General features: G+C 44.8%; 1 pseudogene; it reads right to left on the minus strand.

Moving 5' to 3' along the window:
* Window positions 1–6,095: 6,095 nt before the first annotated feature.
* On the minus strand, window positions 6,096–10,481 carry LOC106590635 (protein arginine N-methyltransferase 6-like; annotated as a pseudogene).
* Between the last annotated feature and the right edge of the window lie 12,925 nt (window positions 10,482–23,406).

Here is a 23,406-nt window from a genome sequence, read left to right on the forward strand (position 1 = left end):
TCTATAAATCAAGGCCCTTATTGTTGTTCTAGTCTATAGATCAAGGCCCTTACTGTTGTTATAGTCTATAATTCAAGGCCCTTACTGTTGTTATAGTCTGTAACTATCTAGCCCAAACAATAACGTCTCAGTCTACAAAGGTTGTATTATCTAACAGTCACTAAACAATTACCTATAAAATATCTCACGGACAGAGGGGTAAAAACGGTGCTTAAATTAGATGTCAAATGTATCGTGGTAGAACGGATTGCAAAAACCAATTGTGATCCACTGGTCCGTTCCTCCTGTGATTGAAAAGCTTCCATAGCATGTATGTCTGCTCTCACCCTGTTCAGCACTACCATGCATCTTCAAATCTATGTGGGGGTTCGATAGCCGGCACTGCAATCGACACAGACTGGCATTCATGTGCCTCACACTACATTATTTGTCATCCTACTCTGTCAGTGTGTGTGTGTGTGTGTGTGTGTGTGTGTGTGTGTGTGTGTGTGTGTGTGTGTGTGTGTGTGTGTGTGTGTGTTTGTGTGTTTAGTGTGTGTGCCTTAATCTGAGTGTGGCAATGTGCTTTTCTGACATATTTTGTACGTCTACAGCTGTTTTTCCACCCATCCCTGTCTCACAGACGGCAGGCTGAGTATTGGATTTTACCTTGGTTCAATGGAGTGTACTGTTGCCTTCATCCGGTCGGTAAGTAAGTGCAAGGCAGTGTGTGTGAGGGGGAGACAGGCTTACTTAAATTTTTTTCCTGAAAAACAAAAACAAAAATAGACTTAGTAATAATCAGGAAGTTTGTTACAAGCATTGGAACAAAATAGGCCCAGTTTGACAAAATGTGCTACATCGGTGTCAGCAGTGGGATGGTTAGGACACAATAATACCAATAATAAAAGGATTATGTCGTAAAGACCAGTAATAGTTGTATTACTACTAATCTGGTAAAGGTATGCTAATTAAGAGAACACCCATTGTTAATTTCACCATGCGCTCTGGACCCGGCTAAAGTCCCTTTGTCAATCTGTGTTTTACAGGCCTCTGCTGATACTGCATAGTGTTTCAAACCCAGAACTCGACTCCCCCAAATTGAAATATCACAATAAGTAAAAAAATAAAAATAAAAATAAATAAATAAATAACATTACCTGAGAAGAATTACACAGGAGTGTAATCCAAGGAAATTGAAAAAGGATTAGAACCACACAGGCCCACGTAGTTTGTGGTGGATTTGTACTTCACTCAAACTCTGATTGAGATTTAGGTGTCCTGTTCAGATTTGTGTTGTTGCTCTGCAAGCGATTTGGGATTTACTTAACAGCACCAACCAACTCTTTCCCTGTTGTGATTGGTTGCTGTTCTGTCCGTCCATGCAGTCATGCCTCACTGAATTCAGTTCGATGCATTTCTGACACACACACACACACACACACACACACACACACACACACACACACACACACACACACACACACACACACACACACACACACACACACACACACACACACACACACACACACACACACACACACACACAGGATCTCCAGCTAAGCATTTGAATGTGAAGTCAGTCACAATGGGGTGGCAGGTAGCCTAGTGGTTAGAGCGTTGGGAGATCGAATCCCTGAGGGATCGAATACCCGAGCTGACAAGTTAAAAATCTGTCGTTCTGCCCCTGAATGAGGCAGTTAACCCACTGTTCCCCGGTAGGCCGTCATTGTAAATAAGAATGTGTTCTTAACTGACTTGCCTAGTTAAATACATTTACACCGAGGCCTGTACTCTGGAGCAGGATTGATTTGGAGGTGGAGAGTCCGTCATGATCTGGAGCGGTGTGTCACAGCATCATCGGACTGAGCTTGTTGTCATTGTAGGCAATCTCAACGCTGTGCGTTACAGGGAAGACATCCTCCTCCCTCATGTGGTACGCTTCCTGCAGGCTCATCCTGACCCTCCAGCATGACAATGCCACCAGCCATACTAATCGTTCTGTGTGTGATTTCCTGTAAGACAGGAATGTCAGTGTTTGCCATGGCCAGCGAAGAGCCCGGATCTCAATCCCATTGAGCACGTCTGGGACCTGTTGGATCGGAGGGTGAGGACTAGGGCCATTCCCCCCAGAAATGTCCTGGAACTTGCAGGTGCCTTGGTGGAAGAGTGGGGTAACATCTCACAGCAAGAACTGGCAAATCTGGAGCAGTCCATGAGGAGGAGATGCACTGAAGTACTTAATGCAGCTGGTGGCCACACCAGATACTGACTGTTACTTTTGATTTTGACCCCCCCTTTGTTCAGGTACACATTATTCAGTTTCTGTTAGTCACATGTCTGTGGAACTTGTTCAGTTTATGTCTCAGTTGTTGAATCTTGTTAAGTTCATACAAATATTTACACATGTTAATTTTACTGAAAATAAATGCAGTTGACAGTGAAAGGACATTTCTTTTTTTGCTGAGTTTTTATAGGAACACATCATAGTATTTGAACAGCTATACTATGTGTGTCAATGTTTGTGTAAAAAAGAGTGATTGAAATGTAGCCTTATTGTTAACAAGACAATGGAACAGTATTGGTGTAAGAAAACATGTCTTACAGTACGTCTGACAGTATGTCCTACAGTATGTCCAACAGTATGTCCTGCGGTATGTCTTACAGTATGTCCTGCAGTATGTCCTACAGTATATCCTACAGTATGTCCTGCAGTATGTCCTGCGGTATGTCTTACAGTATGTCCTGCAGTATGTCCTACAGTATGTCCTGCAGTATGTCCTACAGTATGTCCTACAGTATGTCCTGCGGTATGTCTTACAGTATGTCCTGCAGTATGTCCTGCAGTATGTCCTACAGTATGTCCTGCAGTATGTCCTGCAGTATGTCTTACAGTATGTCCTACAGTATGTCTGACAGTATGTCTGACAGTATGTCCTGCAGTATGTCCTACAGTATGTCCTACAGTATGTCCTACAGTATGTCTTACAGTATGTCCAACAGTATGTCTTACAGTATGTCTTACAGTATGTCCAACAGTATGTCCTACAGTATGTCCTGCAGTATGTCTTACAGTATGTCCTGCAGTATGTCCTGCAGTATGTCCTACAGTATGTCCTGCAGTATGTCTTACAGTATGTCCTGCAGTATGTCCTGCAGTATGTCCTACAGTATATCCTACAGTATGTCCTGCAGTATGTCCTGCAGTATGTCCTACAGTATGTCCTGCAGTATGTCCTTCAGTATGTCATACAGTATGTCCTACAGTATGTCTTACAGTATGTCTTACAGTATGTCCTACAGTATGTCCTGCAGTATGTCCTGCAGTATGTCTTGCAGTATGTCCTGCAGTATGTCCTGCAGTATGTCCTACAGTATATCCTACAGTATGTCCTTCAGTATGTCCTACAGTATGTCCTACAGTATGTCTTACAGTATGTCTTACAGTATGTCCTACAGTATGTCCTGCAGTATGTCCTACAGTATGTCTTACAGTATGTCCTGCAGTATGTCCTGCAGTATGTCCTACAGTATGTCCTGCAGTATGTCCTACAGTATGTCTTACAGTATGTCCTACAGCAATTGTAAATGAGAACTTGTTCTCAACTTGCCTACCTGGTTAAATAAAGGTGAAATAAAAAAAATAAAAAAAAATGAGGCTTCTTCTTCTTCTTCTCTTCCTCAGCTATTTCACAATTTCCTAGCACCCTCCTTCCTCCTAGCACCCTCCTTCCTCCTAGCACCCTCCTTCCTCCTTGCACCCTCCTTCCTCCTAGCACCCTCCTTCCTCCTTGCACCCTCCTTCCTCCTAGCGCCCTCCTTCCTCCTAGCACCCTCCTTCCTCCTAGCACCCTCCTTCCTCCTAGCACCCTCCTTCCTCCTAGCACCCTCCTTCCTCCTTGCACCCTCCTTCCTCCTAGCACCCTCCTTCCTCCTTGCACCCTCCTTCCTCCTTGCACCCTCCTTCCTCCTAGCACCCTCCTTCCTCCTAGCACCCTCCTTCCTCCTAGCACCCTCCTTCCTCCTAGCACCCTCCTTCCTCCTAGCACCCTCCTTCCTCCTTGCACCCTCCTTCCTCCTAGCGCCCTCCTTTCTCCTTGCACCCTCCTTCCTCCTAGCACTCTCCTTATTTAGCACCCTCCTTCTTCCAAGCACCCTCCTTCCTCCTAGCACCCTCCTTCCTCCTAGCACCCTCCTTCCTCCTAGCACCCTCCTTCCTCCTTGCACCCTCCTTCCTCCTAGCACCCTCCTTCATCCTAGCGCCCTCCTTCCTTCTAGCACCCTCCTTCCTCCTTGCTCCCTCCTTCCTCCTCGGGGGCCTTCTTCATCAGTCTGTGAAGTTATAATGCTGAATATAACAGAACCTCAGATGCGTATTTGGATTTTGTTCATTTATTTGATGACTTATGTTGTCCCATAACAGCTGTTTTCCTCATCACCTGCTGTCAGACGAGTGCTTGTTTTTCTCAGACTGGGAAGACATTGTAAGAGAGATACGGGACTATGAACCTTTGGACAGAATAGTTGTTGCCTACCCAGGAGCTTGAACATAGTGGATGCTCCTCTCACACATAATGCCTCCAGAATGAGTTAGATTAAAAACATTCTCTATTGATCTTGCTCTCCATCGTAGTGCAATACGAGACAAATAAACCCATTTAAAGTTTCTATGCCAAGGATGGTTTAGAATTGGTTTAGTATTGAGCAGAGAATGGCTGTGTATGCCAGAGTTTGATACAGAGTTCAGCATCGGCTGGAAGCTAATACTGCACTTGACATTTCCAATATCTGCGCATCTGCATTTAGTCTGTCTACTGGGCGGAGAACGGGCAGGTTAGGAGACACCTGTGGCACAGTGGCAACTAAGTGAATTTGAGCCAAAATTTGTCAGCAGAGCAAAATTTGAGCCAAAATGTTGCTGTGAAGTCAGATTGAACAATGAGAGTCAAGAAAGACTACTGAATAACATCCTATATGCCATGCACCTCCTGTCCTACCTCCTCTCCCACCTCCTGTCCCACCTCCTCTCCCACCTCCTGTCCCACACTGCAGAATCATGAAGTCAAAAACACGTTTGCCATGCCCTTATCCATATATACTGAACAAAAATATAAACGCAACACGCAGCAACTTCAAAGATATTACTGAGTTACAGTTCATATAAGAAAATCAGTCAGTTGAAATGAATTCATTAGGCCTTAATCTACTGATTTCACATTATTGGGCAGGAGCGCAGGCCCAGCCAATCAGAATTAGTTTCCCCCCACAAAATGGCTTTATTACAGACAGAAATACTCCTCAGTTTCATCAGCTGTCCGGGTGGCTGGTCTCAGACGATCCTGCAGGTAAAGAAACCGGATGTGGAGGTCCTGGGCTGGTGTGGTTACACGTGGTCTGCGGTTTTGAGGCCGGTTATCTATAAACATGTTTTCTAACACATTTAAAATTGCAATAGGCCTTCATCAGTTTAGCCAGGTAAATAGTGTGCTGGTCTAATATCTAGCCTACCTATACTGAACAGTAAGAAGACAAGACATCATAGGAATCAGGGGAACCAGACAACAGTTATGGTGACTGTTGACGGAGCTGTTCACCAACTGCTGATGAATGGTAGACTTGACCTTGTTACCTTTATTCCACTGTCAGAGTCACTCATAGGTTTTAGAGAGAAAACAAATAGTTCATATAAACATGAGAAAAAGCATACCATTTCAATTAACAGAACTTCTTGGTTGAATTGATTCATTTAATTCCATCCACTTAGGTAATCAATTCAGATCAATTATAACAACACTTAGGCTCTCCACAAGTTCAAAGACATCAGAAAATGCCGTAACAATAGTGGGATTGTTTACATCCTTCCTTCTTTACAACATATGCCTACAATTAATGACCAAGTGTCCATCTTCCCTCTTTGCTGCTAAGCCTGTGCGCTAAGTCAGTGCGCTAAACCAGTGCGTTAAGCCAGTGCGCTAAGCCAGTGTGCTAAACCAGTGCGCTAAACTAGTGCGCTAAGCCAGTGCACTAAGCCAGTGCGCTAAGCCAGTGCACTAAGCCAGTACGCTAAGCCAGTACGCTAATGTAAGCCTGATACTGACACTGCTAACGCCAGTCTATTGTTGAGCCTCTCCTGAATATCCATCTGGGATGGAGAAGGTCTTGGAATGTTTTTTTGAGTTCTCCTATTGTGTAGTCCACATGGATGGTTATATGTCTGGAACTGTCCTCTGAGGGATACATGTTGACCTCGCCCACCAATGTGGTGTCCTGCCTAACATCCTCTGGTTCATCCAGATACATCACCGCCTGCTTCCAGTGGATATCCAGTTTGAAAGGAGATGTGGAGAGGACCAGGGGCTTTTCCTCGCTACCAGGAAAGGTAACTGTGAACCACACGTTTGATCGCGTTCACAGCAGACGAACCAAAACACTAGCACTTGAATGCCCCCTTCACTGATTTCAGCTGCTCCGTGGTAAACGAGTACAGATCCAACTCTGCGAACTTGGAGGGGTGGGAGAGCACGTCCTCTACCATCACCAAGTTCACGGTGATGTCATTGTTCATGATGCATTTCCTGGCGAATTCAGACATGCATGTCATGTCCATACTGGTCCTTCATAGTGGACCAGAAACTCAGCCGGCCCTCCACCGCCAAGTCATTGATGGGTGCAATGTACAATTCCACCATGGAAGGCAGAATTCAGCATGGATTCGTGAAGCAGCACATACCACATCCACTCATCACGTCCACCTGCTCGGGCAAATTTATTTTCTCCAGAATAGCTTTAATCACTTCGATTCTGTCTTCCATCTTAGTATATTTTTTACAATTTTCACAGATCGATCAGCGATTGAACTAGCCTCCACCTCGTAAACTTTCCTGGTCCCGGCTTGGGCAAAGAAACACCACTTCCTTCCCCGACATCCAACACTACTTTACTTTGGATTGAACTGCTGTTCCTCAGTACCCCTGTCCTGTACGTGTTCGTCCGGGCAGTGTCTGCAATCATTTCTTCATGAATGGTAATATCAGAATAGCTGTCAAAGTACAGGTTATCCTACACATTTCTGTCTAATTTCCTTTTCTTTGTGAAGTGGAATTTTCCTTGCCCTCAAATTCTTGTTATCACATTGGAAATGGAATTTCAGTGCATTATATGTCCTGAAAGTGGAAACGGGTTGCATCGTGGTCTTTGGAGTTTTATAAGCAGTCAAATTTGTCAATGTGATAGCTATTTGCTTGCGATAGAACTACATTTCCCATAAGTAAAAATATGGCGGTCGCAATGCATTGTTTAATACACCTATTGATCAAACAATGACATGAATAGCAGGACATCAAAAATCATCTTAAAGAATAGTGAGAAACATGTTATGATATTGAAAATGGGACTAGTGAATGTTCACCAAGACAACCTTGCATATCAAATGCAGCATGCAAAAAAAAACCATCATCATCACTGAAAAGCAATAGTGTACACATTTAGCTAAAACAGGATACAGTGGCCATCATAGGCCTACATGTGCTCCGTTAGGATATGTTTTGCTGTGGGGAAGACCAATTATAGGCTACCCAGCATGCCCACAAATAGTTCTAAGCTGTCCATCCCAAGAGTTATGGCAGGCAGAACACAGGTTTATGGCACTGTTCTTCCTCTTTGAGTGAATCCTCTGTGACTTTCTCAGTTCCTTCCAAAGATCCTTGGCTAGTGCTAGTGGAAGATGAGTAGGAGCTGTATCCCATTTCACTAAGATGAAAAGGAGAGTAGGGAGCTGCCAGGTTGTTGAGTTTTCCAGCATTCCAGATGGCCTTTTTCAAATGGAAACACAGGGCAGTGTGATGAAACATTTGAGCACGTGTGAAGTGTGAGCATGCATGGAAAAGTACCATATCATGTAAGAAACTTTACCATGACCTGGTTTATCAAAATGTTTCACATTAGAAACAATTATTGTATTTCTTTTTGGTTCTGTGCACATGTTAGATCAACACATTTTACCATTTGCCAAAAAATGTAGGCCTACTCATTTTGCATAGCATAGTACAGTGGTTCCCAACTCCAGTCCTCCAGTACCCCCAACAGCCCAACTCCAGTCCTCCAGGTCCCCCAACAGCCCAACTCCAGTCCTCCAGTACCCCCAACAGCCCAACTCCAGTCCTCCAGGACCCCCAACAGCCCAACTCCAGTCCTCCAGGACCCCCAACAGCCCAACTCCAGTCCTCCAGGACCCCCAACAGCCACACTGGAGGACTGGAGATGGGCTGTTGGGGGTCCTGGAGGTCTGTATGGTCCCCCAGGAGCAGCCTGACTACTGTCAGTCCGCATACAGTCGTGGCCAAAAGTTTTGAGAATGACACATATATTCATTTTTACGAAGTTTGCTGCTTCAGTGTCTTTAGATATTTCTGTCAGATGTTACTGTGGAATGCTGAAGTATAATTACAAGCATTTCCTAAGTGTCAAAGGCTTTTATTGACAATTACATGGAGTTGATGCAAAGAGTCAGTGTTTGCACTGTTGACCGTTCTTTTTCAAGACCTTTACAATCCGGCCTGGCATGCTGTTAATTAACTTCTGGGCCACATCCTGACTGGTGGCAGCCCATTCTTGCATAATCAATGCTTGGAGATGGTCAGAATTTGTGGGGTTTTGTTTGTCCACCTGCCTCTTGAGGATTGACCACAAGTTCTCAATGGGATTAAGGTCTGGGGAGTTTCCTGGCCATGGACCCAAAATATCAATGTTTTGTTCCCAGAGCCACTTAGTTATCCTTTTGCCTTATGGCAAGGTGCTCCATCATGCTGGAAAAGGCATTGTTCGTCACCAAACTGTTCCTGGATGGTTGAGAGAAGTTGCTCTCGGAGGATGTGTTGCTACCATTCTTTATTCATGTCTGTGTTCTTAGGCAAAATTGTGAGTGAGCCCACTCCCTTGGCTGAGAAGCAACCCCACACATGAATGGTCTCAGGATGCTTTACTGTTGGCATGACACAGGACTGATGGTAGCGCTCACCTTGTCTTCTCTGGACAAGCTTTTTTCCAGATGCCCCAAACTATCGGAAAGGGGATTCATCAGAGAAAATGACTTTACCCCAGTCCTCAGCAGTCCAATCCCTGTACCTTTTGCAGAATATCAGTATGTCCCTGATGTTTTTCCTGGAGAAAAGTGGCTTCTTTGCTGCCCTTCTTGACACCAGGCCATCCTCCAAAAGTCTTCGCCTCACTGTGCGTGCAGATGCACTCACACCTGCCTGCTGCCATTCCTGAGCAAGCTCTGTACTGGTCGTGCCCCGATCCCGCAGCTGAATCAACTTTAGGAGACGGTCCTGGCGCTTGCTGGACTTTGTTGTGTGCCCTGAAGCCTTCTTCACAACAATTGAACCACTCTCCTTGAAGTTCTTGATGATCCGATAAATTATTGATTTAGGTGCAATCTTACTGGCAGAAATATCCTTGCCTGTGAAGCCCTTTTTGTGAAAATCAATGATGACGGCACATGTTTCCTTGCAGGTATCCATGTTTGACAGAGGAAGAGCAATGATTCCAAGCACCACCCTCCTTTTGAAGCTTCCAGTCTGTTAATCAAACTCAATCAGCATAACAGAGTGATCTCCAGCCTTGTCCTCGTCAACACTCACACTTGTGTTAACGAGAGAATCATTGACATGATGTCAGCTGGTCATTTTTTGGCAGGGCTGAAATGCAGTGGAAATGTTTTTGGGGGGATTCAGTTCATTTGCATGGTAAAGAAGGACTTTGCAATTAATTGCAATTCAACATTCTGGAGTATATGCAAATTGCCATCATACAAACTGAGGCAGCAGACTTTGTGAAAATTTATATTTGTGTCATTCTCAAAACTTTTGGCCACGACTGTAGTCCCCGACCAGACCTGTCACCAGCCTTGCACCAGCAACACTCGCATGCACCAACAGTAGTATCGAAAAAACAGCTTTTCTTTTAAACAAAACATTGATTGTTGTTTTATCCTTCACTTTGTTTCCATGAAAAACACAGTTGTCACAAAACATATATTTTATGTGAACCAGTGAGATGTGAACATAGTACATGTCAAGTCTAATTCAAGACACAAATATGACCCATACAGTAGCAGCGCTGTCTACTCCTTCCCCATTCACCCTCCTCCTCCCTCCCCCATTCTTCTCTATCCTCTAAGCTCATCCTCCCTCCCCCATCCATCCACCCTCCCATCCCCATCTGCCCTCCCCCTCCCTCCCCATTCTTCCCTATCCTCTACCTCATCCTCCCTTCCCCATTCTCCATCCCCCTCCCTACCCAATCCCCCCTACCCCTCCCTCCCCCATTCTTCCCTATCCTCTAAGCTCATCCTCCCTCCCCCATCCACCCTCCCCCTCCCTCCATCCCTCATTCTTCCCTATCCTCTACCTCATCCTCCCTTCCCCATTCTCCATCCTACCTCCCACATTCTCTATATCCCTCCCTCCCCCATCCACCCTCTCCCTCCCATCCCCCATCTTCCCTCCCCCATCTTTCCTCCCCCTCCCTCCCCCATTCTTCCCTATCCTCTACCTCATTCTCCCTCCCCCATTCTCCACCCCCTCCCTCCCCAATCCTCCCTCCACCACCCACCCCTGTTCTCCATCCCCTAGTTGGTGTGCCAGTATCTTGGCCTGTCAATATAAAGCCCATAAATCAATTCAATAATTACATCCCCTTTCCCTGAAGACCTGCGTCCCCTCCTTCCACCTATCAGTTACATTACACTACAATTAGATCCAATACCTAAATACAACCCATTAAAAATCGAAATACAACCAGTTAGAATACATTACTAAATACAACCAGTTAGATTAAATGACTAACAACAATCCGTTATCTTAAATTACTAACTACAACCTGCAAATATGACAGACACCAAGGAGGCAGGCAGAGAGAGATGCTGACTATCGCAATTCCTCTTCAGTATAACGTGTAAGTAGACTACAATTCCTCCTCAGTATAAGCTAGACTACAATTGGAACTACGATTATTCACAGACGTGTGCAGCAGCCTTGTGTAGCTTTACTGTCTGGTTCCACCAGTTCCTCCAGTCCACCTCTGTATCACTTTAACCCCCAGTTCCTCCAGTCCACCTCTGTATCACCTTATCCACCAGTTCCTCCAGTCCACCTCTGTATCACTTTAACCCCCACTTCCTCCAGTCCACCACTATATCACCTTATCCACCAGTTCCTCCAGTCCACCTCTGTATCACTTTAACCCCCAGTTCCTCCAGTCCACCTCTGTATCACCTTATCCACCAGTTCCTCCAGTCCACCTCTATATCACCTTAAACACTTAACCACCAAGTCAAGTGAAGACTTTCCAAAAGTGCTCATTAATCAAACATCCTGTAAAAGGTTGGCGAGGTTTGAAATGCTCCAAATAGATTGTTTGTCAAACAGATGGTGGTCCAAACAGATGGTGGTCCAAGCAGATGGTGCTCCAAACAGATGGTGGTCCAAGCAGATGGTGCACCAAACAGATGGTGGTCCAAGCAGATGGTGCTCCAAACAGATGGTGGTCCAAGCAGATGGTGCTCCAAACAGATGGTGGTCCAAACAGATGGTGGTCCAAGCAGATGGTGCTCAAAACAGTTTGGGGGCTAAACAGATGGTGCTCCAAACAGATGGTGGTCCAAAAAGATGGTGGTCCAAACAGATGGTGGTCCAAACAGATGGTGGTCCAAACAGATGGTGCTCCAAACAGATGGTGGTCCAAAAAGATGGTGGTCCAAACAGATGGTGGTCCAAACAGATGGTGCTCCAAACAGATGGTGCTCCAAACAGATGGTGGTCCAAACAGATGGTGGTCCAAACAGATGGTGCTCCAAACAGATGGTGCTCCAAACAGATGGTGGTCCAAACAGATGGTGGTCCAAACAGATGGTGGTCCAAAAAGATGGTGGTCCAAACAGATGGTGCTCCAAATAGATTGTGGTCCAAACAGATTGTGATGAACATGATGGCGCACTTAAATATGCTTGATGCTCTGAATCATTGAAACAGAAACTGAGTCATTGAAACAGAAACTGAGTCGTTGAATAAGAAACCGCCACAGACGGTTTCAATAATTGCCCTGAGATTTAGTTTTTCATTGAATGACATGCAAAGTTGTAAAGACTTAAAGGGGAAATTTGGGAGAGTGTACATCCATTTTTGTGCTTTTAAACAAAGAAAGTCTTGGGGTAACCTATTTGTTGATGTTTGAATGCCAGATTGCCCCTTTAAAGGAGGCAAATCTTTGGCATTTCTACCTCAATGCTGTTAGTGGTACATACTGTATGTCTTTATGCATACACTGTATACAGGACTGTAGGCTATATGTCCTATATCAATGTGTGAACATAAGAATGTGTATATTATTCATTATTGGTACAGTGAGGGAAAAAAGTATTTGATCCCCTGCTGATTTTGTACGTTTGCCCACTGACAAAGAAATGATCAGTAACATTTTAATGGTAGGTTTATTTGAACAGTGAGAGACAGAATTACAACAAAAAAATCCAGAAAAACGCATGTCAAAAATGTTATCAAATTATTTGCATTTTAGTGAGGGAAAAAAGTATTTGACCCCTCTGCAAAACATGACTTAGTACTTGGTGGCAAAACCCTTGTTGGCAATCACAGAGGTCAGACGTTTCTTGTAGTTTGCCACCAGGTTTGCACACATCTCAGGAGGGATTTTGTCCCACTCCTCTTTGCAGATCTTCTCCAAGTCATTAAGGTTTCGAGGCTGAAGTCTGGCAACTTGAACCTTCAGCTCCCTCCACAGATTTTCTATGGGATTAATGTCTGGAGACTGGCTAGGCCACTCCAGGACCTTAATGTGCTTCTTCTTGAGCCACTACTTTGTTGCCTTGGCCGTGTGTTTTGGTTCATTGTCATGCTGGAATACCCATCCACGACCCATTTTCAATGCCCTGGCTGAGGGAAGGAGGTTCTCACCCAAGATTTGACGGTACATGGCGCCGTCCATTGTCCTTTTGATGCGGTGAAGTTGTCCTGTCCCCTTAGCAGAAAAACACCCCCAAAGCATAATGTTTCCACCTCCTTGTTTGACGGTGGGGATGGTGTTCTTGGGGTCATAGGCAGCATTCCTCCTCCTCCAAACACGGCGAATTGAGTTGATGCCAAGAGCTCCATTTTGGTCTCATCTGACCACAACACTTTCACCCAGTTGTCCTCTGAATCATTCAGATGTTCATTGGCAAACTTCAGACGGGCATGTATATGTGCTTTCTTGAGCAGGGGGACCTTGTGGGCGCTGCAGAATTTCAGTCCTTCATGGCGTAGTGTGTTACCAATTGTTTTCTTGGTGACTATGGTCCCAGCTGCCTTGAGATCATTGACAAGATCCTCCCGTGTAGTTCTGGCTGATTCCTCACCGTTCTCATGATCATTGCAACTCCACGAGGTGAGATCTAGCATGGAGCCCCAGGCCGAGGGAGATTGACAGTTCTTTTGTGTTTCTTCCATTTGCGAATAATCGCACCAACTGTTGTCACCTTCTCACCAAGCTGCTTGGCGATGGTCTTGTAGCCCATTCTAGCCTTGTGTAGGTCTACAATCTTGTCCCTGACATCCTTGGAGAGCTCTTTGGTCTTGGCCATGGTGGAGAGTTTGGAATCTGATTGATTGATTGCTTCTGTGGACAGGTGTCTTTTATACAGGTAACGAGCTGAGATTAGGAGCACTCACCTGGGAGCCAGAAATCTTTCAGATTGAGAGGGGGTCAAATACTTATTTCCCTCATTAAAACGCAAATCAATTTATAAAATTTTTGCCATGCGTTTTTCTGGATTTTTTTGTTGTTGTTATTCTGTCTCTCACTGTTCAAATAAACCTACCATTAAAAGTATAGACTGATCATTTCTTTGTCAGTGTGCAAACGTACAAAATCAGCAGGGGATCAAATACTTTTTTCCCTCACTGTAGATCCATGCATATTCAAGTCATATGCTATCATCTCACCAGGCGTCCAGCAGGCTATGTGTGGACACCACAGGGTAATGTTCATTTAACAGACAGGTGATAATTGGACAGATAGCAGACATCTGGCTTATTGACCTGGCCTGATTAGAAAGTCAGATAGGGAACTATTCATTCCAAGATCATCTGAGGTCAAGGAATTAAATGAACGATAGCCAGACAACCTCTCGGTAACAATGTTTTTATAATGCACTAAATGTACAAGGTTATGTCATGTTAGGCAGTGTCGTATACACTTGTAGAGTTTGTATGAAGTATATGTTGTGTGGAAGACTGCAGTGTACAAGATGTAAACATTCATATTGCTGTATGAAATAGTCTGTAAATTCATCACTCTCAATAACTACAGTAGTGTATGTGTTTATAACCCACATTCAATCTAAGGTGGGGGTGTATAAGTTAAACTAACAAACGTAAGATTTATCCTCTCAATAAAAAGGTCAGACTGAGAGCAGCTCTGAGGAGATGTGATACTTTAGGTTGCTCCTCAACACTGACCTTGAGGTTGTGAAAAATAAAATCAATGCTTTTCAGTCTGAGACACGGGGCAGCAGCAGCACCTCTCTCTCTCTCTTTCTCTCTCTCTCTCTCTCTGTTGTTAATACAGCCTGTCTCCACAGTAGGTGATTCCTCACAAAACTAGAAAACAAATGCCATGTTATTTTGTATTTTGACTAAATTTGATGAATAGAAAGGTCCTTTGGAGGAAGGATTGTTTTCAAATTGTAAGAACCGACGCAGGAGATTAAAAACAAGTACGGGCGGTCAACATTTAAACGGGAAAAAACAGGTAACAAGACAGGCACAGCGTCGGGCACATGGGTAAACAAGGACATACGACAATCAATGCTGAAGCAGGGAACAGAGCGGGGAACCAGACATATATAGGGAAGGTAATGACAGAGTTGATTGAGTCCAGGTGAGTCCAATAATTGCTGATGCGCGTGACAGGGGAAAGGCAGGTGTGTGTAATGATGGTTGCAGGTGTGTGTAATGATGGTGGCAGGAGTGTGTAATGATGGTGGCAGGTGTGTGTAATGATGGTGGCAGGAGTGTGTAATGATGGTGGCAGGAGTGTGTAATGATGGTGGCAGGAGTGTGTAATGATGGTGGCAGGTGTGTGTAATGATGGTGGCAGGAGTGTGTAATGATGGTGGCAGGTGTGTGTAATGATGGTGGCAGGTGTGTGTAATGATGGTGGCAGGTGTGTGTAATGATGGTGGCAGGAGTGTGCAATGCTGGACCGCCAGGGGGGAAGAGCGGGAGCAGCGTGACACAAATATTTGTATCTTAAAGTACAATTGAGGAATCATTCAATTTTATTTATTTATTTATTTATTTCACCTTTATTTAAGGTAGGCCAGTTGAGAACAAGTTCTCATTTACAATTGCGACCTGGCCAAGATAAAGCAAAGCAGTTTGACACATACAACAACACAGAGTTACACATGGAGTAAAACAAACCTACAGTCAATAATATAGTAGAAAAATAAGTCTATATACAAAGTGAGCAAATGAGGTGAGATAAGGGATGTAAAGGCAAAAAAGGCCATGGTGGCGAAGTAAATACAATATAGCAAATGAAGTTGGAATATTTGTGACTTTTTGGCCATACCCAGTCTCCTTTAAGACTCCATAATGTTTAATCTGTAGGTAATACAGTCCTCCTTTAAGACTCCATAATGTTTAATCTGTAGGTAATACAGTCCTCCTTTAAGACTCCATAATGTTTAATCTGAAGGTAATACAGTCCTCCTTTAAGACTCCATAATGTTTAATCTGTAGGTGCTACAGGCCTCCTTTAAGACTCCATAATGTTTAATCTGTAGGTAATACAGTCCTCCTTTAAGACTCCATAATGTTTAATCTGTAGGTAATACAGTCCTCCTTTAAGACTCCATAATGTTTAATCTGAAGGTGCTACAGTCCTCCTTTAAGACTCCATAATGTTTAATCTGTAGGTAATACAGTCCTCTTTTAAGACTCCATAATGTTTAATCTGTAGGTGCTACAGGCCTCCTTTAAGACTCCATAATGTTTAAACTTTAGGTGCTACAGCCCTCCTTTAAGACGCTTCATCTGTGAGTGCTAGGTCATTCCACAAAACAAGTGTTTTGGTATTTTAAGTAGAAATTGTGCGCAAATATTACATTTTAAAAGCCTGTTAATGAATTGCCCTTTAATATGGATCACAAGAAAAATTCTATACATTTTTAATAAAGACTTGTCCATCTGTGCACTCTCTGTGATTTTAACCCATTTAAAACCAACATTTTCTCCACGTTTTCACCATCATTGTAAAACCCTAGTTTTCTGCTTTGAGAAAGTCATGTCTGATGACTATTATTTATTTAATGTGATTAGTGATTCATTTTAACGTCAAAGAAAACTGTGTCCCTCCTTTTTAAGGTCAACCCTGTTAAGTGTACTCTGTACTCTTGTTTTAATATGGTGAAACTATTCCTTCTTAAATTATTTTTTTTAAAGAAACATTGAACATCTAATAATAAAATCATAAAGTAAAGAAACGGGTGAGCTGGTTCTACACTTTCTGCCCACTTTGTGGTGGTTTTATGGTGGAAAACTGAGCGTGTCAAGCATAACACGCCAACCCTGTTACCCATAGATTGACAGCCTAGAAATGTTGGAACCATTTTTTTTTTTTTAAGCTTGCATTCAATTGACCCTCCGTGTTGCACACAAGCTTCCATTCCCCCTGTCACAAGGGGATTCAAGGCTGATTTAACGAGTAGCAGTTGGAGGGCCGTTCAAGCGGATCTTTCCCAAATGTGTTAAATTCCCAATTCTCACTTGGTTAAGAACGCACACTAACACCGCTAACCATCCACTGTAGAGCTGTAAAATACCATTTGGAGGCAGCGGACCTAGACCTACACTGTGACATATTGTCTAGCGTTATATGATGTACAGTATAGTTTTTGGTTAAATCAATAAAGAAATATATCATTGTACAAAACAGCCTAGTCCCCGATCTCACTGCACTAGATTCTTTTTAATTTTTTTATTAAACTGAAGAGAGGCACTTACTATAGTCATTTAAAGTTGGATCATGTGCTCTTCATGACAGTGTGTCAAATATTAGGTGAAATATTATATAATATTATGCGAAATATTTACTCACCAATGCAATTTTTATTATATCACTGCCAAGGTTTTGGCTTGATGGTCAGCAAAAGTATCTCCATTGATCAATATATAACGAGTAATTTAAGAAGCTGAATCAGGAAGCACTTTGGCCACCCTGTAGACTAGATGTCCTAGCCATGCATTTCTGGAATATTCTTAGGCATTACAAGCATTTTAGCAAAGATGAAAATATATCTACATGTATTTCAAATGATTGTATTACCTGTCTGTCTGTCTGTCTGTCTGTCTGTCTGTCTGTCTGTCTGTCTGTCTGTCTGTCTGTCTGTCTGTCTGTCTGTCTGTCTGTCTGTCTGTCTGTCTGTCTGTCTGTCTGTCTGTCTGTCTGTCTGTCTGTCTGTCTCGTCTCTCTCTCTCTCTCTCTCTCTCTCTCTCTCTCTCAGGTGCAGACTAGACTAGGGAAGGATGCTATGAGGACACACTGAAGTGTCAGTCATGTATGGAGTGGAGTTGTCCTGCTGTCTGGAAAGACCCTATTCAAACAGTCCGTCCAGACTCGTAATGGAATGATAGAAAACAGTGATATGGTTAATGACACCTAGGGTGAGGGAGGGAGGGAGGGAGACAAAAGGAGGGAGAGAGAGAAAGGGAGGGAGAGAGAGGGTGTCTGTGTGCTTGTCTGTATATGTGGCTGTTGTGTGATAGAGAGGATGATTAAAAGGACATCTTGAATCCATCATTATCATAGCTGGTGTGGTATTTGTCTCAGTTTAAGCAGCTAGAATAAGGTGACAGGGATCCTAGTAGATCAAGCTCCTGGTGGTACTGGTGGATGAAGCTGAAACAAAACAGTTCCTGGAATGCTATTGGTGCTTTTAGTGTACTGTGACAGGCAGGCTAGACGTTTAGACGGACAGTATTGCTCTCTCCCATCCAGTTAGAAAAATCCATTCTGCTACATTAGCACAAAGTCTAATTGGTAGACGCTGTGAGTCTAATTGCATGCATCGATTGTCCACAAACCCTTCTCCACTTGAAATTCAATTTAAAAATTTTTAGAACTTTAAATTAGATAAAGAAAGAAAAAGTGTTAATTTCATATTCAGCTGAATTTCAGATGAATTTGATGCAAATAAAGGATTAGGAACAACAGTAATTTGATTTTCTTGAAGTGCTGTATGCAATACAATTGAATTGCATTTTAACTGTTATTTTCTATAGACATTTCTTGAATTGGCATGGTGGCATGTACCAGAAGTAACCTCCTTTCAGTTTGCTTTCACTACAACCTATTCAGTAATCTGTTGGAGACTTAACTGTTTGTTGAAGTCTGTTTTGTGGCCATAGGAACCAGACTGAATGAATATATTTATGATTTACCTTTATTTGAGTGCATGTTTTCTTATTGAGCGTATGTTTTCTAATTCTCCCAGGCTTGCGTCATGTTTCTACCCAGAATGCAACACTTCATACATCTGTTTGGCCATATGGGACAGAAGTGTACACTCGTGGGCAATTCTGGCCTTGATTACATGGATGCCTATGTAAGCAGTGTTTTATGCGGTGAAATCAAAACAGACAGAAAGAAAAACAAACACAGGAGGATTGTGGCTGATTTGTCATTGGAGGACTGTCTGGAGGAGGACTGCCTGGTGGAGGACCGCCTGGAGGAGGACTGCCTGGAGGAGGACTACCTGGTGGAGGACTGCCTGGAGGAGGACTGTCTGGTGGAGGACTGCCTGGAGGAGGACTACCTGGAGGAGGACTGCCTGGTGGAGGACTGTCTGGAGGAGGACTGTCTGGAGGAGGACTACCTGGTGGAGGACTGCCTGGAGGAGGACTGTCTGGTGGAGGACTGCCTGGAGGAGGACTACCTGGAGGAGGACTGCCTGGTGGAGGACTGTCTGGAGGAGGACTGTCTGGAGGAGGACTGCCTGGAGGAGGACTACCTGGTGGAGGACTACCTGGTGGAGGACTGCCTGGTGGAGGACTACCTGGAGGAGGACTGTCTGGAGGAGGACTGCCTGGTGGAGGACTGTCTGGAGGAGGACTGTCTGGAGGAGGACTGCCTGGTGGAGGACTGTCTGGAGGAGGACTGCCTGGAGGAGGACTACCTGGTGGAGGACTGCCTGGTGGAGGACTACCTGGAGGAGGACTGTCTGGAGGAGGACTGCCTGGTGGAGGACTGTCTGGAGGAGGACTGTCTGGAGGAGGACTGCCTGGAGGAGGACTACCTGGTGGAGGACCGCCTGGAGGAGGACTGCATGGTGGAGGACTAGCTGGAGGAGGACTACCTGGTGGAGGACCGCCTGGAGGAGGACTACCTGGTGGAGGACTACCTGGTGGAGGACTACCTGGAGGAGGACTACCTGGTGGAGGACTACCTGGTGGAGGACTACCTGGTGGAGGACTGCCTGGTGGAGGACTGCCTGGAGGAGGACTGTCTGGTGGAAGACTGCCTGGTGGAGGACTGTCTGGAGGAGGACTGCCTGGAGGAGGACTGCCTGGAGGAGGACTGTCTGGAGGAGGACTGCCTGGTGGAGGACTGTCTGGAGGAGGACTGCCTGGAGGAGGACTGTCTGGAGGAGGACTGCCTGGAGGAGGACTGTCTGGAGGAGGACTGCCTGGTGGAGGACTACCTGGAGGAGGACTACCTGGTGGAGGACTACCTGGTGGAGGACTGCCTGGTGGAGGACTGTCTGGAGGAGGACTGCCTGGAGGAGGACTGCCTGGAGGAGGACTGTCTGGAGGAGGACTGCCTGGAGGAGGACTGCCTGGAGGAGGACTGTCTGGAGGAGGACTGCCTGGAGGAGGACTGTCTGGAGGAGGACTGTCTGGAGGAGGACTGTCTGGTGGAGGACTGTCTGGAGGAGGACTGCCTGGTGGAGGACTGTCTGGAGGAGGACTGTCTGGTGGAGGACTGTCTGGAGGAGGACTGTCTGGAGGAGGACTGCCTGGAGGAGGACTGTCTGGAGGAGGACTGCCTGGAGGAGGACTGCCTGGAGGAGGACTGTCTGGAGGAGGACTGCCTGGAGGAGGACTGTCTGGAGGAGGACTGCCTGGAGGAGGACTTCATGTCACTGACAAGGTTTCTACAGACCACTAGCATATTAACACACACACACACGCACTAATTTGCCCTTGTTAAAAACATTAATCTATTGATTTGTTCCCTTTTCTACATAAATGTTTCCAAATCATGCAACTACTGCTAAATAATAATATTCTCAAGGACATGGTTAAACCGTGCTGAAGAGAATAGTGAATTTTGCAGTATTTTTTTTATCAGTTAGTTCTGTTTTAAACAACACAGAGCCTAAGAAAGAAATGTCCCTCTCTCCGAGACAAAACAATTCAAACAGGAAATATAATTTTGGCTATGAAGTTACTGTTCTGAATCATACAGTTCCATAACGTGCTCTGAACAGCACAAAGTAGAATCTTGCCTAAAGGACAGTAAAGTGACCCAGTCAGACCCTTATCTTGGGGACTACGGGTGTTAGCCCTGAGGCTAGTGCAGCCAAGGTCCCCAGACAGTCAGGACAAACAGACGCTACACCATCACCATCCGCTCAAAAACACACTGCCTCTCTTTCCTCTGAGAGCCAAGTAAATATTATGTTAATTTGTTGGCTGTGTACACATGGCCGCGGGGAGATGATTTGGGGTGGGGGTGTTGAAACGTTTTGTCGGGGGGGGGGGGGTTCTCCTCACTCTGCTGACCAGTATTTTGCTCCGCTCATACAGGAGTAATAAAGGCCTAGGGCACTCATTAGGTGGAGGGGGAAAAAATCATTTTTCAAAAAATGTGTATATAAAAACAACTATTTGTGATTTATCAGTGGATCCTTCCTGTGGCTATGTATGTACATCGACTACTGTACTGTAAGTCTTGCCCTTGTCTTTCCGCTAGACTAATTTATTCATCTACCGCTCTGCATGAGCCTGACAGTCCAATGCTATATGTTCATGTCTGTGTGAGATATTCCCTGTCGGTTGATATGGGCGATGGTGTCCGAGTGTTGTCCAAGCACAATCACAATAGTTTTGCTCCAACACATCTTCAGCGGTATAATTGAAACTTCTTCCTTTCCCTGCTCCTTGGTCTGAAATTACTGGGATGTGACATCACTCCAATGTGATATCACTCCATGGCTCAGGCTGCTGTACATCCTGAAAACAATGACATCATCTATCCCCGACCACAATAAGGTGAAACAGCAACAACAGCTCCATTCTGTCAGCTCTAATTGGTCAGCTCTAATTGGTTAGCTCTAGTTGGTCAGCTCTAGTTAGTCAGCTCTAATTGGTCAGCTCTAGTTAGTCAGCTCTAATTGGTCAGCTCTAGTGTGGTCATCTCTAATTGGTCAGCTCTAGTTGGTCAGCTCTAGTGCGGTCAGCTCTAATTGGTCAGCTCTAGTGTGGTCATCTCTAATTGGTCAGCTCTAGTTAGTCAGCTCTAGTGTGGTCAGCTCTAGTTGATCAGCTCTAATTGCTCAGCTCTAGTGTGGTCAGCTCTAGTTGATCAGCTCTAATTGCTCAGCTCTAGTGTGGTCAGCTCTAATTGGTCAGCTCTAATTGGTCAGCTCTAGTGTGGTCAGCTGTAATTGGTCAGCTCTTGTTGATCAGCTCTAATTGGTCAGCTCTAGTTAGTCAGCTCTAGTGTGGTCAGCTCTAATTGGTCAGCTCTAATTAGTCAGCTCTAGTGTGGTCAGCTCTAATTGGTCAGCTCTAATTGGTCAGCTCTAGTGTGGTCAGCTCTAATTGGTCAGCTCTAGTGTGGTCAGCTCTAGTGTGGTCAGCTCTAATTGGTCAGTTCTAATTGGTCAGCTCTAGTGTGGTCAGCTCTAATTGGTCAGCTCTAGTGTGGTCAGCTCTAGTGTGGTCAGCTCTAATTGGTCAGCTCTAATTGGTCAGCTCTAGTGTGGTCAGCTCTAATTGGTCAGCTCTTGTTGATCAGCTCTAATTGGTCAGCTCTAATTGGTCAGCTCTAGTGTGGTCAGCTCTAGTGTGGTCAGCTCTAATTGGTCAGCTCTAGTGTGGTCAGCTCTAGTGTGGTCAGCTCTAGTTAGTCAGCTCTAGTGTGGTCAGCTCTAATTGGTCAGCTCTAATTGGTCAGCTCTAGTGTGGTCTGCTCTAATTGGTCAGCTCTAGTGTGGTCAGCTCTAGTGTGGTCAGCTCTAATTGGTCAGCTCTATTGTGGTCAGCTCTAATTGGTCAGCTCTAGTGTGGTCAGCTCTAGTTGGTCAGCTCTAATTGGTCAGCTCTAGTTGATCAGCTCTAATTGGTCAGCTCTAGTTGATCAGCTCTAATTGGTCAGCTCTAGTTAGTCAGCTCTAGTGTGGTCAGCTCTAATTGGTCAGCTCTAATTGGTCAGCTCTAGTTGGTCAGCTCTAATTGGTCAGCTCTAGTTAGTCAGCTCTAGTGTGGTCAGCTCTAATTGGTCAGCTCTAATTGGTCAGCTCTAATTGGTCAGCTCTAATTGGTCAGCTCTAGTTGATCAGCTCTAATTGGTCAGCTCTAGTTAGTCAGCTCTAGTGTGGTCAGCTCTAATTGGTCAGCTCTAATTGGTCAGCTCTAATTGGTCAGCTCTAGTGCGGTCAGCTCTAATTGGTCAGCTCTAGTGTGGTCAGCTCTAATTGGTCAGCTCTAGTGCGGTCAGCTCTAATTGGTCAGCTCTAGTGTGGTCAGCTCTAATTGGTCAGCTCTAGTGTGGTCATCTTTAATTGGTCAGCTCTAATTCAGTCAGCTCTAGTTGGTCAGCTCTAATTGGTCAGCTCTAGTTGGTCAGCTCTAGTTGGTCAGCTCTAATTGGTCAGCTCTAATTGGTCAGCTCTAGTTGGTCAGCTCTAATTGGTCAGCTCTAGTGTGGTCATCTTTAATTGGTCAGCTCTAGTTCAGTCAGCTCTAGTTGGTCAGCTCTAATTGATCATCTCTAGTGTGGTCAGCTCTAATTGGTCAGCTCTAATTGGTCAGCTCTAATTGGTCAGCTCTAATTGGTCAGCTCTAATTGATCATCTCTAGTGTGGTCAGCTCTAATTGCTCAGCTCTAATTGGTCAGCTTGGGAGTATTCAGCTCTAATTGATCATCTCTAGTGTGGTCAGCTCTAATTGCTCAGCTCTAATTGGTCAGCTTGGGAGTATTCAGCTCTAATTGGTCAGCTCTAGTGTGGTCAGCTCTATTGATCAGCTCTAATTGGTCAGTTCTAGTGTGGTCAGCTCTAGTATGTACCGGAGGTATCACAGGGGACATTACATTGCTTTGCCAAACAGCTGCTCCAGGCCACTGCAGAGGACACTTAGT

The sequence above is a fragment of the Salmo salar genome, chromosome ssa29 (genome assembly GCF_905237065.1).
Source record: "Salmo salar chromosome ssa29, Ssal_v3.1, whole genome shotgun sequence".
Classification (NCBI taxonomy): domain Eukaryota; kingdom Metazoa; phylum Chordata; class Actinopteri; order Salmoniformes; family Salmonidae; genus Salmo; species Salmo salar.